Source organism: Planococcus citri, chromosome 5 (assembly GCF_950023065.1).
Source record: "Planococcus citri chromosome 5, ihPlaCitr1.1, whole genome shotgun sequence".
Taxonomy (NCBI): domain Eukaryota; kingdom Metazoa; phylum Arthropoda; class Insecta; order Hemiptera; family Pseudococcidae; genus Planococcus; species Planococcus citri.
This window is the reverse complement of record NC_088681.1, coordinates 47,331,352-47,349,668: the sequence shown is the minus strand read 5'-3', so window position 1 is coordinate 47,349,668 and position 18,317 is coordinate 47,331,352. Positions and strand designations below refer to the sequence as shown.

The 18,317-nt window shown below is 35.7% G+C and overlaps 1 protein-coding gene across 1 annotated transcript in view; it reads left to right on the top strand.

Annotated features, from left to right (window-relative positions):
• LOC135848744 (uncharacterized) overlaps positions 1-18,317 on the top strand; it is a 182,261-nt gene that overhangs the window by 130,677 nt on the left and 33,267 nt on the right. The window contains exon 3 of the mRNA XM_065368723.1: positions 935-965. The gene's annotated coding sequence lies outside the window, so the exon portion shown is untranslated. The remainder of the gene's footprint in view (positions 1-934; positions 966-18,317) is intronic.

Sequence of the window (18,317 nt, the reverse complement as noted above, 5' to 3'; positions counted from 1 at the left end):
CTAAATAAAAATAACCAAAATAAAGAAATAAAAAACATCATGTCTATTGCTTCCAACCTTGGCTACACAAAAACATCTATCCAAAAACTTATAAGAAAACATGAAAACAAAAAACTAATCAGAGATGCCACAACTTTTATTGCTGAAAAAGATGATGTCAAAAGAGTTAGGATCAGTTACTATCCCCCTCTCACAAATAAAATGAAAACAGTCTTCAGAAAACACAACATACAACCCATTTTCACCAATGATAACAAAATTAAAAACCTTCTTGGTAACACTAAAGACAAAGACAAACCTGAAGACTGTAGTGGCATCTACAAAATCAAATGTAAAGATTGCCAAGGAATTTATATAGGTCAAACCAAAAGAAACATCAAAAAGAGGTTCAAGGAACATCTTTATTATGCTAAATACAAATATGAAAATAAGTCTGCTCTCTCAGATCATCTCATTGCCACCAACCACACTACTTCCTTTGAAAACCTGAACCTCATACAAAAAATAGATAAACCATCTCAATTAAACATTAGGGAAGCAATAGCCATGAAGAAAAACAAAACAAATTTACTAAATAATGACTTAAAACCCTTAGAAAATATCCTACTTTCTGTTATTAAAACCAAACTTGAAGACATGACTCCTACCACATCCTCACCTACAACCACACCCTCTTCCACATGACCACACCCTTGTACTGCCACACCCTTGTACTGTTAAACTACCACACCCTTGTACACTAGTATATAAGCTTGTAGACTTGGTTATTTTGTTCAATAGTGATTTAAGCCTGATGATGAACACTTGGTGTTTGAAAAGCTTTGCACTAATAAATAGTAAAAACTGAGAAGCAAGAGTTATTTCTTCCTAATCTAACAAACTTCTCGCTAAAAGGTTCTTTTTACCTTTAATAGTTTTTGTTTTTCTGTTTCAGGTTATTCGTTGTCTTCTTCAGCCACTGATTGGTAAGTTGAGAGCTTTTTTGCCTAAAAGGATAATCATAAGAAAGAGAGTAAAGAAATTTTGAATTTTATTAAGCTGAGACATGGCTACAATTGGATAAATATTTCATTTCTGCCCTCCCGAATTGGTTGAGGGTGGTTTAAAGCTATTCTAGAGCCTCCAGTAGATTTTTGGCTTTTTTAGTTTTGGAAAAATTCTATAAGGAGGTTCCAAATAAGATTCTGAATCAACGAACTTGGATTTCATGCCCATTTTCAACTTCCGAATCAATATGATCGATGATTTCGACTCGTTTTGAAGTCTCCAGTAAATTTCCAGATTTTTCTGATTTCTAAAAGAAAATCTTGTGAGAAGGGTCGATTCAGACTTGAATTCTCTAAATAATTGTTCTCTGAGGATTCAAATCCAAAGTTTTCTAATCGATTTGAAAAGTTGAAAATGAAGCGAATTATTTCTTAAATTTTGAATTCTCTGTAAAAATGTGCTTTGATCTGAAAAAAAATTTGAAAAAAGTGATAAGAGGTTGGAATGTTTATAATTACAGAATCGAATTTGAATTCCGGCCCAGCGCCTTTAAAAATTTGATAAATTATGTGTCAGATGTCACACGGCAATATCATTTTTTCCATCTTCAGACCGAATCAGGATGTTTGCAGTGATGGTGGGGGAACTCCCAACAAACTATATGTTTTAACACCTGATTGGGGTGCAGGGTCAAAACCAAGTCGAAATTCAGATTTAGCATCCCCACAAACCTCACAAATGATTTCAGCTTCAATCAAAATTCTCTCCTCTGTCCATTCTTAGAATTAGGGGGCAAAATTTCATGTATTTTTCTCAACGCTGTTTCAATTTTAATGCAGATTAAAGTTGGTACAACTGTCGAATAATGATGATTCTGCATCACTTTTTTTGACAATTTGAGAAATTTTCTAATGGCAATATTTTTTTAAATAAGTGATTTCTTCACTTCCTTCTTCATTCCCCTCCCCCTCGTCCTATGACAACTTGAAGAAAAATTTAGCGATAAAAAATGCCACGTTTTTCTTTTGGAAGCATTTTTTTTTTTTGTTGCTCTAATTCAATCATGAAACTTCAAGTAATTTTTCAATTTTCTCCAGGTGTGCTTCAAACCACCCTAGAAAAGTCAAAAATGAAATTCAGTATCTATAATTTTGGCTGATACTTATTGAGCACCCTTTCGACCGTTGATTCTGTTTTATTTTTTCACATTCTCTGAAATTTACAAATTAGTTAAAAATTGACTTTTGAACTGGCATTCTCGGAATTTCGCAGAAAAAGGTATTTATAAGCCCTCCTTTCCGTCGAAAAAATCTTAAAATGTCCAAAGACATTGGAAAAGCTTAAAATGTTGAACCCCCCTCCCCCCTCTGCCTCATACACAAGTGTCCTGCAAAAAGTCCTGCTGAAACTCTGCTTTTTCATTTTGAAATTTTGTTAGATACCTTGTTTTTGGCCCTTCCAGAACGATTTGAAATTTCTGGTCAAATTCGCAAACTCGCCGGAGGCTCCAAAGAGGTCGAATTGCAATTTTTTCGAGACGAGTACCTAATCGTGTAGACAAACACTGGAAGCTATCTTACCAAAAATACCATTCTTTATAATGCTTTCAATAATTTTTTTTTTCAACTTTTTTGAAATTGAGAAATTGATCAAAATTTCTTTTTTGAACTGTGCTGGGAGCGCAATGTTGCTGAAAAAATTCACAAAATATGATGGTAGCCAACACGAATCTGTCGATAGTTTTTGTAGTTTTTGCCAGATTTCTTCGCTCCTTTCTTTACCCTTCACCCAGTCACGAACTGGGTTGGTGGGGAGGGGATGGGGCCCTAAATTTTACCCCCTTTCCTTATAATATTTCTTCTCCTGTTTTTCTCTCAGGTTCAGATACTTGAATGCGATTTGTCCAATTGATTTTTTTGATTTTTCATACAATGTTATTTCGCGAAAATACGAGTAAGTCATCCCAACAAGAGAAAAACCGTAGGTTTTTTGAGGGGGGAGGGGTGGTGACTGAAAATTTACTGACTGGTATGAAAAAATAATATCAATTTTTCCGAATAAGAAGACGAGTTTTTAAAATAAAATACAAATGAAAGATGAAATGACAATTTTGTTTTTAAAAATTTGGGTTTCGAGAGGTAAAAATAATTTTTAAAAATTTGTTTATTTTTTGTATCCAATTTTTTTTTATTTGAATGATGAGTTTTTTAAAATTTTATTTTGAAAATGAAAAGCAAACAGGCCAGAGTTAAACGAGAGCAACAGCTTGATTCGAGAAGTAGAAAAGAACATTTTCTTCAGGTAAAAAGTGCATTTTTTGGCTTGAACAAAAGTTCAATTTGAAAAAAAATAGGTGCCCAAGCTAAGCGAGAGCAAAACCTTGATTCGAGAAGTAGAAAAAAAAATTTTAGATGAAAAGTGAATTTTTTATTTTTTGGCTTGAACATTTCTTAAAATTTGAATGATATTATAGTTTTTTAAAGTTCAAATTTGAAAATGATGAAAAATAATGTTTTTTCATGAATCATAATTATATTTTTGACACCATTATTTTAGAATTTGAATATTGAATGATTCGAAATTTCAAGTTTGAAAACAAATGAAAGAAACGCAAATAGACCCGAGCGAAGCCAGGGCAAAAGCTTGCAAAATTTCATGTGTAAAGACGAGAGTGAAAATACAAGTACATATATTTTTATTCCAGTAAACATCATAAGCCGACCGCCTCTAGCTGCTTCTCCCGTTGTACAAGAAGGTGAAATTTTTTTAATTTCGCAGCGTTTTTTTTATTATGATTACCAAAAAAGAACAGCAAATGAAGACTACTTTCATGTTTCTCACAATCAGTAACGTAGCCAGGATTTTCTCAGAAGGGGGGGGGGGGGGGAAGGGCAAAACCAGATTTTTGGACATGAAAAATCGAAATTAGGGGTAATTTTCTGAAAACTTTTCGCGATATGTGATGATTTTATTTATAAAAACGAAGGTTAAACTACTGCTCGAGCCAGCGAAGCGAGTGCGAAAATTTTTGAAAAAATGGATCCCAAAAAACGAAAAAATATCCATTTTTGCATGTTTTTAATTTTAAATTTCCGCTCTCAAAGGGGGCAATGTGACCCCCTTCGTCCCCCCGTGGTTATGCTACTGACGTTTCTGGATTGTGGACTGCTTTAATACGATAAATCAACGTAAAAATTCATTGATTCGAAGATAACACATTAACCAAACTTGCATTTTTTTACAAATTCGAATTCCATTTTTTGCTAATGAATATCTCTTATCCTGTCCTCTGCCTTGTGACATTCATAAATTTATATTTTTCCAACGCCCATTTTGGTTCCGCCTTCGTATCGAATCTCGACCATAAAATATCGAAAAGTTTTACAAATGGCTCGTCGCTTTTAAAATCGAACTGTAAATATTGGAAATCCAGGAGCTATAAAATACTCTCGTCGAGATAGACGTCGGTATGGAAAAAGAAAATCTCGCCGTCGTCTCGCTCCTTCTGCCTTTATTTTTTTTTTATTTTTAAACTTTTATAAAAAAACTTAACACACGCGAAATAACGCCTCGTGATGGCTCACGTTGTATTATCAAGGTCACTGTGGCATTTAGTGACATAGTAACGCGTGTTGCGTCGTCGTCGCAACTCGCCAGCCAGCCAGCCAGGTAGGCTCGCCTGCAAAAGCTCGAAGGGCAATTCGAGGTTGTTAGGGTATCCTCGAATCAAATCCCAGTCGGGCCTTTCGTTTCTAAATACCTATTACCCTGACCGAAGTAGAGACCCACTTTTAAGCCATGCTCCAATGTACCACAGGTAGATATGAGCTCTTTAGAAATACCAAGTTCTCGTTGATCGATGTGTTCGTCGTTATTGAAGGAGAGAAAATCGTCTTTGTCGCAGGGTGACTGAAGAATAGGTGAACACCGAACTCGAACCGCGAAATCCTTCAGAAAGTCTGGGTACACGTGTAGTTGATTGGTGTTCATGTGTGCGCGTGTCTTTGTAACGTGTATAGTATAAAAGTCTGCAACCTCTACCTACACTACATGTACATGTGTATAGGTATACGTTCGAAGTTGTTGTAAGTAGATGGTTAATGAACTTGAACCTTGGAATTGGAATCGGAATGGTAGCTCGGACCGAAGGCGAAGGGAAGTCGAGAAGGAAAAAAGAGAAACCATCGTCGAGGACGAAATGGTGCAAAAACATCTGCCTATAGAACATCGGCAGCATCAACAACAACAACGACGACGACAATAATAGTAATATGGTGGATTAACTAAATTTCGACATGGTCTATCCGCGGATAAATGAACTTTGGTGGTGCGGTGTCCTACAGTGAGACTTCCTCGCCTGCCTTGCTCCTGCTCGTGTTAGCAAGAGAAGAAGGTGACAGCGACCCCGGCTAAGACGATATGGATAATGTGCTCGCTGCTGTCTTCTCCTCAACAACAGTGAGAGGGGGAAAGGGGGGCAATATACGCGAGACCATACAAACATTGTACTGTACGGAAACAAGGACAAAATTAGGTACCCTCGTGGTATATGAGTTTACTATACTGTACTCTGTACCTACGTAATGCTAGGTAATTCCCCCTCCCCCTGGCCACCTCTTGGTCTTCGTACTCTTGGTGTTCGCGGCGCTGCAGGGTATCCAAAAAACTGCGACGACGACGGAGGATGAAAGGGCAAGTTGAAGTCGCAAGTGCGAGAAAGAAAGAAGAAAACACGTAAGTAAGGATAAAATGCTTCGGATTCGGGCACGTGGAGCCATCTAGCACTAGCAGGCGACGAAGCCCCCCTCCCCTGCACCCTGTCGCGATCCCAGCGGTACGGTATATAGCCGCGTCGGGTGTTAAGGACGAACGGAACGGAACGATTGGTGAAGCGAGAGGGGTCCGGGGGGTCTGGAGGCGAAAAAACCACCTCATCGTCGCGTATACTGTACTACTACTACAACCACTACCACTACCAAATACCAAGCATCATGGTATATGTAGAGGTGAAGATAGTATACGATATTGTATCGTAGAAATATCCTACTATAATATCGTACCCGAAGGCTGAAGCTGAACCACCGAGTCGAGCCCCCTGCGTGTCGCCTCATCGCGAGTTGAAAAAGCGCGCGAAGGAGCAAGTAGCAGAAGATGAAACCGAAGGAGTAGGAGAAGGAGAAGGACGAATGGTAGAGTAACGGTGAAAGCGGCGTGAAACGCGCGGGGAAAGATGTTGAATTAACTGCGCGATGGATGGCGGAGGGTGCGCGGAGGGACGCTTGTGCGTTTTGGCGCGAAACTCGACGACGAGCGTTCTTTTATAAAAAGGGGAGACGGTCATCGAACTTGGACCGTGATATAATGGGTGCGTGTCCTTGGGACGTGCGAGTGCGTGCGCGTCGCGTCGCAGCAGCGGCCGCCGCGTCAGTGCGTGAGGAAGAGCAGAAGGGCAGAGGGGGGAAGAGCATGCCTTTCTCACCGCGGCGGCTTACTTACTCGTATATGCGTATGGATGGGTAGGCTCCTTGAGTGTGTATAGTATGTTCATGTAAGTGAAGAGTAAATTGGTGTCGAAAAAGAAGCTCGATAATGTAATTTTTCTCTATTATTTTTCATAATATCGAATTGTGGTCGAAAGCTTGACGGTACAGGAGAGGAAAGAGGGCAGGGGGCAGGGGAATTGGAAAGGGTTTAGTACGTCGTTTCGCCGATATTTTTCTCTATTCTTAGATGTGGCCAAAATAGCGACGAAGGCGAATTTTCCGTCGACCTCTTGGGAATTAAGATTGACGTGTGGTGGCGGACACGTGTAGTATGTCTGCTGATTTTTTTTTTTTAGCTCAAGCTCAGCTCGGATGACCTCCTTTGTTTGGGTGACGATCGTTTCTTAAAATTGGTAGTAAAATTTTCTTAATTGGCTGAGGATGTTTGTCCTGTATTTTTTCAAAGGACCGCTTGACCTGACGTAAGATAAGATCAATAAATCTGACTATGGTAGGATGAAACTGTATTATTATGTCTGGAAACCTACACATTCCAAATTATCAAACAAGTGTTCTAAAATAGGAATTAGGAATTTTCAAAAATTCATTGAAGCCAACCTTCAAACCCAAAGTGAATGAATTTAATATCTGTCTGACGAATTTCAGAATTCTGGTTAAAAGTAGAGATGTAGAAATAGGTACCTACTGAAGCGTTTCGGGATTAAAATTGAGATTAATTGAGGAATAAGGAAGCTGAACTGAGAGAGTTGCAAAAGTTCTCGAGATTAACGTTTGATTCGACTTTCATCATATTATAATGCTTAATATGTTGTTAATGTACTCATTTTATCAAATCATTATTTTTAATTGGTGTTTTAACGTATTTTCGAGTGCGGATATTTTTTATATCCAAGATCAAAGGTGCCTAATACAATATTGTAGGTTCTAGATATCAATGTGTGGGTTTAATTTACGAAATAAATATTTAAATATTTATTAGTTAGGTACCAGGAAACTTATCCAGTCTAATAACAAAGGTCCGTCGTATTTTTCTGAAAATTAATGAGCCATATTTCTAGGTTGTGAGATAATAACTTAATAAGATCATGTTTTAAGAAGATGATGTCCAGTTATGAAATGTTTATTTTTGGTAACATCGCACTAAATTATCGGGAACGAGAATTTTTTTTGAATATTTGTGATGCCTTCGTTTGGTTCTATTCCCAGAAGCAATTTTGAGATCATTTTTCAGTGTTTGATAAAGTTGGCTTTTCAGATAAGCTTATGTCCATTTTTTTTTGCATGGTTGATCAGATTTTTACCGGAATTTTGGATGCTCCTATTGCTCCTGTTGTATTTTGGAAGTGATTATTCAATTTTCGAGTTATTTTTCTATGTTGAGCAGATGAGATATCAGTTAATTTTTTGAGCATTTCGAATCAATCTAGATGATGTTCTTTAAATTTCATCCAATTTGAAAACAGGTTTCTGAATTTTATTATTTGAATGTGGTAAAATTATTTGATTTTGAATAAATTTTCAGCTAATAATAGGAGCAAGAGAATAACTACCTCCTGACATTTTTGGAGTTGACAAAAGCTGGCAGTTTTGAGAGCTCGTTCAATGAATTTGCACTTTTGAGACTTCGAGCTGAAAACTTGATTGAAAGTGAAACGACTTGACTGCTCTTCTGTCATGTTTCAATTTGGGTGAGGGGGGGGGGTCTGTTGTAGAAGCAATCTTGCTCTTGGTCCATTGGAGTGAATTTTGCTAGAGCTAGATACGTAAAAAACATTTCCATTGTTTTACGAACAAAATAATTATTGAAGGTTTTTTAGCGTTGTATTTCTTGTATGATTTAGTGTGTTATTTTCAAATAAGTAGGTATCTAAGAATTCCAAAATATCAACGTTGGATTGATTTGAGACATTTTTGAAAATTCACTCGTAAATTTTTGTTGATGAAATTCAAGTTGGCCCAAACGAAACGAAGATGAAAAAGCGTTGGAAAATTCATAATTGTTCAAAAGTATTATTTTTGATGGGTGATTTTTTTTTTTATGAAATGTTTTTTAAAGAAAAAAAATTTTTCAGACATTTTTTATTTGGAAAAGGAAAAGAAAAAGAAAATTATTGCCTGGTGAAGTGGTGAAGTGGGGGCAAAAGCTTTTGAAAATTCACCATAATCATTCGAAAAGTAAACAAAATTATTTTTGATGCGAGTGAATTTTTTCATCCTTGAAATATTTGAAAATTCGATTAAGTATATTTGCCCAGCAGAAAAAAAACAACAAAAAACAAAAAATGTTGGAATGAAACAACGGCAAAAACTATTGATACTTTTGAACTTGTGATTAAAAAAGTGACAATAAATTGTTTTTAATTTGACGAGAAATGGAGAAATTTACAAAAACTTCAAAAAAAAAAAAATGTTGTTTACTTTTTGATCTAATTTACCATTTCTATAGTTGAAGAGTGATATTCCAAAACTCGCTTTGTCCATTTTTATCAAAGTTGGGTTTTCAATGGTACCTGGTAGATGAAGTATTAACTCACATTCCTACATCATCAACTTACCAAAATGAGGTGTTAAACTCACCTAAATAGCCAATTCACTAAAAATTAAAAAAAAAATAATGTTCCAAAACGCGCTTTGTCCATTTTTATTGAAATTTTTTTCAGCAGTATTTAGTGGATGAAATGTATACCTACACTCCTACCTCATAAATCCACCCAAATAAAGTGCTAAACTCGCCTAAAAAGCCAATTTACCCGTTTAAAGGGAAACAGTTTTTCCTCTCTCCTGAAAAGTTATGAAAATGGACAAAGCGAGTTTTGGAATATCACTCTTCAGTTGCATTTTTAATGCTAAATTTGGAAATTTAATGAAATTTTCACGATTAAAACTGGAAAAAAATCAGGAATACAGCGTTTAATTAGAAAAATTCTTTCGTTTGCAATAATTTGGAAGTTCCCATTCGTCCGAATTTCTTTTTAAATTATTCATTTTCCCAAATTCTCTTGTGTTTTCTAAAAATTTCTCCAACTTTGGCTCAGTGCGGAGGAGGGGGTCTGCCCCCTGCACCCCTCCTTAGCTTCGTACCTGCCCCCAAAACAATTTTTATACAGAAAATACAAGTTAATTACGAAGAATTGAGAGAATAGCAGTCATAGTGATTTGTGATTGGTTCGAATACGATAAGATGTCGAATATTATCGCACCAATCGCAAGTTTTTATTTTACGTTCGCAGCGTTTATTTTTAGCAAAAAAATTGCAGATAATTGAAAAAATAAAGCTGCCATCTTATAGGAAATTCAATTTCCTACAAAAAAGGACCTTATCATTTTTTGGCCATCTTCAATAGGTTTGACGATATCGAAGAAAATTCAAAAAATTTCGAACTAAAAAACGGCGTAAATTTCTTCGTTTTATTTGTTTCAATTTTGTGTATCTCTTTTAGTTTTGAAGATAGCTTAAATGGGCAGAGGACCTTTTTTGTAGAGAATTGAATTTCCTATAAGGTAAGTGTTTTGCACGGTTGAGGTATTTTCAAAATTGAAAAAGCCGAACTGATTTTTTAAAAAAAACCTATTCAAAAAGTGCCCATTTATTATAGCAGGGTGTTTACAGGTAGTGAAAGTAGTGAAAGTTGTGAAAAAGTAGTGATTTTGAAAGTCGGTATAGTGAAAGTAGTGAAAAAGTTGTGATTTTCAGCAACTATTTCGCTTGAAAGGTAGTGAAAAATGAAAAAAAGTGGAAAATCCAGTTGATTGATAGTCTGAAAAATGTGCCAAAATTTATTTGAACACTTCTTAGTAAAATTTTTTGGAAAACTGGAATTTCCAAAAAAAAATTCTGGGGGCTTCTAATTGGCTTAAAACCATTCCTAGTCGACTCGTGTTCCTGAAAATGTCCCCGAATGTACTTTCACAGATGATAAATTCTTGAATTGCCATTTTTCCGAATAATAAATTTCACGAATAAAAAACTTCTCAAAAAATCGACGACTCTTCCCCCTCTTCCTTCCTCTGAGAAGCCTATTTGCCAAAATTGACGAGAAAATCTTAGTTTTTTTTTGGTAAAAATTGCCAAAAATGTCTATTTTTTTCAAAATTTTCAAAAATTTCTGTTATGCAGGTCGAAATTTATAAAAGTTTTGAATTTTTACCAAAATTAAGTCCAAAGAAAAATGCTGGTTTTTTTGGCCAAAATTACCCTCAAGCCTCACTTTTTTTGTCAAAATCGTCAAAAAGATCCTCCCTTTTTTTGCCGATTTGTCATTGTATTTTTTAATGGTTCTACGGATTTTTGTTTTTTTTATTTTTCGAGTTCGATTCAACTTCATTTTGTATTTTTAATACGTATAGGTAGAGGTACATCACAATATGTTTATGAGAAATTATAACTTCTCGAATAAATTTAGAGATCGTTTTATAATCATTAAATTCATTTCAAATTGATGAAAACGTTCTACTCTAATGTGAAAAATTACGAAATCCAAATTTAAAAAAATCGATCTGAAAGGAGGGGGGGGGGGGGTTAAAAATATTTTGGAAGGTTGTGTTTTTTTTTGAAACTGTAGACACCTTGATTAGGCATCATGACCAATTGAAAAAAATTTTAAAAAATTGACAAGTTTTTGGCTACTTTTCTGTTTTTTTTTTCGAAGTTGGCGATCGTTAGCAAAAAATTGGCACCACTGTAATCTAAAATGTTCCTCTTTTTTTCAAAAACAATAAGGGATGTTTCGATGTCTTGGCAAAATTAACGCGAAATAATTATTTAAAAAGAAAAAATTCTCAAAACACAAATTGGCTCAAAAATACGCGATTTTCAAATTTTCAATCGCTCAGAAAAACTCCTAAGTGGTCTGTGATTTTTTCGAAAATTCCCCTCCTTGTTGAGGACCTTCCTCTCTCCTCCAGGTATACATCTCTGGAGCTAAAAAAATTCTAGGTTATCCACTTTCAACTCGAAATGAAGGTCTACACAGTTTTTTGTCATAAAATCTCTGATCAGGCCCTTTTTCAAGCAATTTTGTGTCGATTGACGAACCTATTCATTTTGAAATAATATTTCAATTCATTGTAGATTTTTAAACAGTTTTGGAGAAATTTTTTTCTCAATTTTTAATCAAGTTTCAGATTATTTTGAAGCATTTTTTCGATTTTTTTTGAGTATTAGATGAGTTTGATCGTTATTTTCGAGCACCTTTGTGATCATTTTTTGGTGTTTTATTTATGTTTTTGTAATTTTGATAATTTTTTTCCATTTCAACGATATTTTGTAATTTACTTGATTAATTTTTCAACGACTTTGAAGTAATTTTTTGATTTTTAAAATTCAATTCTCAAATAACCTCAGATGGGTGATTATCAATTAGATACTTTTGAGAGGATTCTTTGATTTTGGACTTTGAAACGATTTTACTGCAAATTCGGAAAAAAATTGCCGACTATTTTGAAATCATTCCCACTTGATTTTCTGAATGAATTGTTGAACCTCATTCTCAAAATTTTGGGATCACTGAGTAAATAATTATCGTTTTTATTGCACCTATAAGTAACTAAAGTGTATCAATCACATCGCACTATTATACTCGTACTTAGGTAACTTAACTTGATTTCCGTACTTCCCTGCTCCCATTTCCTGGCAGACTCGAATCAACTCTCGATAACCCAAACAATATTTGGTTTGATAACCTTGTTATGGCATTGCCCCCAAACGTTGCTGAGTTGACGTGAGACGATTAGTCGATAAGCTTTTTACGTCGTCGTCACCTGCTTATACCTACCTACCTACCTACGCTGCTCCACAGTTGACATTTTGATGAAAAATTTGCCCTCAGTCATTGCCGTACGTATTCGTATATGTATCGTTTATAGCTTACGTATTTAGTTTACAACTTCCACATATGTATGCACGTACCTTATAAAATGTACTTAACCGGTTGATGACGTTGGTTTGATCGAAGATCGCCGGTGATCATTTTGACAGAACGTACAGACGTGAAAAATTACTCGTATAAAATGCTTTCCCAAGGTACGTAGAAAGAGTGAAACAGGGGCAGGTAGATCGAGGAGATATGAAAAATACACCCGTTCGAGCGAACCGTTTGTTTGGTTACTCGTACATTATCGTATAGGTAGTGTATTTTTGTACCAACGAAATTGGGCTTCTTATTGTCGTCAGTGCATAATTCGCAAATGGCCACGATGATTTACGACTCATCGCCATCGTCGTCGAGAAACGTAAAAACTTCAAGCTGGTTGACTCTGCAGTCTCCGCCATCGTTTCGTGTGCCCCCTCGCTCCCCTTTGATTCCTTTCCTCAATGGGATGAAAATGTTATATAGGAACACGAATCGAAATATGGAAAATAATCGCGCCTCGCGAAAGGGGATCGACGACGACGATGACGACGTTTGCGGTACGCGAAGCGCACAGAGAGAAAACTTGGAGTGGCGACGGTCGCGGAGGGCGTGCCGGCTGAAAAGTATTTAAGGTCAATGCACTTCTTATAGTATATGTACGTTTATATGTACATAAAGCGTATAGTTGAATATACTACGAGGCGACGACCAGCGCAACCAGAGAGTGTCATACCGAAAAAATAGGGGGAAAGCAGGATGAGTCGCGGCAGCTGCAGGGATAGGATGCGGTCTGGCTCTGGGGACGCTCACGCTCATCCTTACTACGAGTACGTACGTGTGCCTGTATTATTCGTATAGTACGCCAATTTTCATCGTATTCGTTAATTTGGTCCAAATTCAAAGTATCCATGATACGATGTATTTGTACTAAAATTCGTGGCAGCCTCTGCCAATGGCCCCTGCCATGCCCCTGTCTCAGCATCCGCGGATGCAGAGGCTACAGTAGTATAATACGTTTCGTATACATAATAATATCTTCTATGTATAGTACTCTTTCAGAGGCGTTAAATTTTGCACTAGCTTGGCAGGCAGGCTCGAGAGGTATGCGAGAACCATGCGCCCCCCGCCTGCATCGCGCCACCATCGCCATCGCCACCGCCACCTTTGCTGCATCCTCGACGTCGTCGGCGGTCTCACAGTACACTCAACTCAAAGCGTATAGCGTTGCCCGGGCCTACGTTATCGATTAGGAAAATTGTCGTAGTTGGAAAAATTGCTAGTACCACTAAAAGGCCTATGCCTATATACACACATTTGAACGTTAACGTGCCCCACAAACGCTCAGCGGTGGAAGTAATATTCTTCGTTGTACGCGAAGTGAAGAGAGGAGTGCTGGTTGCATTGACCTGTGTTAGATTCTCCATTGGGATGGACTTTTCCGGATACGTACCACGCCTTCTTCTTACATCGATTTAGGCTTTTTGCTGTGTTTGTAGAAAGGATGAGAAATGTTAGATGTGGATTTTGTTGGTGAAATTTTTTCAGAAAATGAGTAATATCTGCTTGATTTTTTGGTTCATTGAGTTGATAAATCTTTAGCTTTTCCTCCATCAAAACTAAAGAATACTCGGGAAAAAAATTTATAGAATGGTGGATCACATATCACATCCGTATTTTTATGATTTCTCTGAAAAACATTTTTTGTGAGAAGTCGTGGGAGGACTCCCCTCCAAAGGAAAGTTCGAAAGTATCAAAAAATTCTCATAAAAGTTGCCTCATTGAAATTTTTGAATTATGGAACATTACTACTTGAAGAGCAAAAAAAAAAGGCGATCAAAATTTTTTATTTCAAAAAGGTTCAAAATGACGAAATTTTGATGAAAGTTTGAAAATTGATCTAAATCTAAAATTTAGCATTTCACTTTGTACCTTACCTAGTATGTACTTATTTTGTGCTTAAATTGAAACGAAAGTTATTTTTTTAAACAATAAAAAATGGGTACCTACTTAAGTACTTTGATTCTTTTCTTAAAACACGTGGCAAGGGGTGATAATTTGAGGACTTGCAACTTCAATGTAGCCTCCCCCGAGGAAGGAAATACAAGAAAAGGTCTGCTTATGCCTGTATGTAAAAAAATAGAGAAAACTGTGGAAAAGTTGGAAAATTAAGGCAATGTTTTTCATTTTTAATGGAGCTTCTTGGAATTGATTGTCTTATTTTGCAATGTTGGAATTTTCCAACTTCCACTTCCAAAGTTGTAACTTAATTTCCTCCTATCTGTAAAAAAGTTCCTTGTAAGTAGTTGGTAAAAAATGAAAAAAAAATGAAAATTCTTTGTTTTTGCGTCAGAATTTAAAAAAAATGATCCCCTTTCCAAGAAAAAACGTTCCCTGGTCTTTTAAACCATATTGGCCCCCTAGTAAGGAGTCCCTCAAAGTTGAAAAAATCATAAAAAATGAGAATAAATCAAAATCAGGGAAATTTTTTTGAAAATATCTCATTCCCACATTAGAATTATTTTACATATAAATAAATAAATTTTTTAATTGACTTGTTGACAAAGTAATATCAAAAGCAAAGGAAACAATACAAAGTTATACAAAATACTAAAGCAATATCTGATTTTTTAAAAGGATTTTCTAGTAAGTTAGGGCCAAATCCTGAGCAAAGGACTCTTTCAACCGGGCCATTCGGTCTGGTTTTCAATTTCAAAACTTTTCAATGAAAAAAAAAAATTTGACAAAAAAGTGTAAATTTTAGCGACTTTGACAATTTTAACAGAAGAAAAGGCTTTTGATGAATTTTTGGCCTGAGAAGACAGACTTTTGGTTTTTTCTTTTTGGTTCCCCGGAGACACAAGGTGCCCGGGGGTTTCTCAAATGAACATATTTATTTACATCTTAAATCTAAGACTAAATCTAAACAAAATGTAATATCTTAATTTATCCCTAATCCTAGATCTAAGATGCGGTGGGGAGGGGGAAAGACAGGTTATCCACGACAACCCATACCTCCTAGGCAGTTGCCAAGGGCCCCATCACCCTACCAGGCTTCGTTATTCATGCATGCCCATCAGGTAATCCCCCAAGGCCCCAACCCATCTTGGGAAAAGGATTTTAGGGAGGAGAATTTGGTGCCTAGGGGGGGGGGGCAGCAAGTGTTGGTCTCCCCTTTGCATTATACGAGTTTTGGATATGGAGGGGACTTTTGCAAGGAGACCAGTGCACTTGCTAAAAGCTTCACACCAGCCTCTCACATTGGACTTAGGAGTACAATACTAGATATGACTAATTAATTTAAGCTGAAAAATTTAAGAAAATCAGAGTTGGCGCGATTCCTCAGTTTGTCAGAATCGGATTCCTGAATTACGATTCTTGTACATAGGAGAATCACGATTCTCCCGTCTCGATTCTTTCACAAAGTGAATACAGTTCTGAATCCGATTCTTTAGCGGTTCTCGATTCCCTCCGATTCCGATTCCCAAATACTAATTTTTTTCAACTTCAGGACTGAACAAATGAATTTGAAATGAAATGAGTAATTTCCCCAACTAGGTACAATGTGATCATTTTGAATATTCTTATTCTTTCGTTTGTTGCTGTGAGCAGGGAATCGCAGGGAATCGCGAAGGCGCGATTCTCCATAAATGAGGATCTGATTCTTACATTGCGCGATTCTTTCACTGCATAGAATCACTGATTCCTGATATTTTCACACAACAGCCAACCTTTAAAAAAATGTCATCAGTCCCTAACTTCAAAATGCAAATACATCACTAAAAGCCATTAAAAACAGTGCATTTTACTGTTATAACATGTGAATAACATCTGCAAGGAATCACAGGGAATTGAGAAGATGCGATTCTCTATAAAAGGGAATCAGATTTCTGCATTTCCTGATTCTTTTGACTTGGGGAACTGCGATTCGAATCCGATTCAAATCGTGAGAATCGGATTCTTTCTCGATTCTCTCACGTGATTCGACTTGCACCAACTCTGAGGGAAATAGGTATGACTACAATTAGTTAACTTGGTCTATTTTGCAAATATGTACAGCATTATGATACAAGAAAGAAGCCCACACTAAATTTATTTAAGCTTCGGGTTTTGAGAAAAATATATTTTTAAGTAGGGCATGCATAGCTAGGTATTGAAAAATCTAACTGTAGTTATTTACAGCTTGAGGTAATGCATCTTGAAGGGTTATTTACAGGACTTCTTCAGGTCGATGTTTGGTTGGTAGATCAGGATTGAAGCTGTTCCCCCATCGGGGTGCATACTCTGACAGTAACTGAGTGGTCCTTGAAGCATTTGATGATGGATTGTTTCACTGTTGGCCACTCCAGTTTATCCAGACCATGCCCTAGTCTTGGTACCACTATCTTTTTGCTCTTGAGTTGGTCGCATTTGGCAGCAAGTGCTTTCATCGTTGTTGTTACACAGTCCTTGATTGACGGCTTATCATTGTACTGTTCTTTGGTGATGACGTAAAGGATGTAATTTCCATATTTTTTGAGTTCAACTACTTCACCAACCTTAGCACCCCTTAACCGACGAGTGTCCTGGTTGCCTAAGGCTCGTTTGAACAGGAGCACAATGCCCTTGGACAGACTTTTTGTTAATCTTTTAAATAAGGTGAGACTTTCAGAACTTTTTTTTTTGAAAAAAAAAACAATTTTTGACAATTTGCTAATATTTTTTTGCAATTTTCGCAGAAAGCAAGACTTTGACAATAACAGCAAGAAGGAGGATTTTTTGGTTAGATATTATTGGCAAAAAGCGAGGCTTTTAGAAGTTTTGGATCATTTTAGAAAAAAAAGGTGAAAATCATTAGTAATTTTGCTAAAGTTTGAGAATTTTTCCAAAAAGCATGAAAATTTGACAATTTTAGCAAAAATTGAAAAATTACTGTGCAAAGAAATGACATTTTTCTCACAATTTTTTTTGAAAAGTGAGACCTTTCTTGTTGCATTTTTAGGGGGAAAAACTGTATCTCTTTGTAATTTTTAGCAACTTTAGGGAGAAAATGGAACTTTTTGATTTAATTGCTAAACAGCCAGATTTTTCATTCATTTTTAGCGAAAAATATTATTGTACAATTTTTGGAAAAAAGCAAAGACTTTTTGAAGCTTTTTCGCAAAGAACCGAAAAGTTTCGTCAGTTTTTGGCAAAAAGCAGGACTGACAATTTCAGCAAAGAGTGGAAGTTTTTAGCGAATTTTCGACAAAAAATTATGTGTACTTATCAATTTTACTAAAATTTCGTCGATTATTAGCAATTTTCATTCATTTTCATGCCTTTTCAACGAGTTTTTCTGATATTTCATCAAATTTTTGCCAATTTTTTTTTCCACGTTGTTATTTGGTCAATTTTATTAGCTTGGTTACGTTTTATACTCGTAATCTACACTTTCACGAAATTTTGCTCACATTTTAAGATACCTATTTGAATTTCTGGTCATTTTTAATTTTTTTTTCATGTAAATCAAACAAATTTTGATGTTTTTTTGAGCATTTTTATTTGCTAAACTTGTAAAAATTTCATTAATTTTTCGAATATTTTCACACCTTTTTAGCTAATTTTAACAGTTTTTTTGTGGTACTAAAATTTTTGCAAAATCATCAAAATTGTCAGTGTTCTAACTTGAAAAATCGTTTTTCAAAGTCCAAAATCTGAGAATCCAGTCAGAAATATCTAATTAGTAATCAACTATCTGAAGTTGTTCAAAAATCCAATCTTGGTTCGAAAATTAATCAAATTTTGAAAAATGGAAAATAAAAACTCATCTTGGTTAAAAATCAAAAAATGCATACAAAGCTGTTTAAAAATCCATATGAATTTAAAATCATTTTGAAAATCAATACAAGTATTCGGATTACAAAAAAAAAAAAAAAAAAAAAAAAAAAAATGTCGAAGGATTTTGAGTTTGACCAAATTCAGAGGAGAACATCATTTTGGAAAATTTTTTACATCT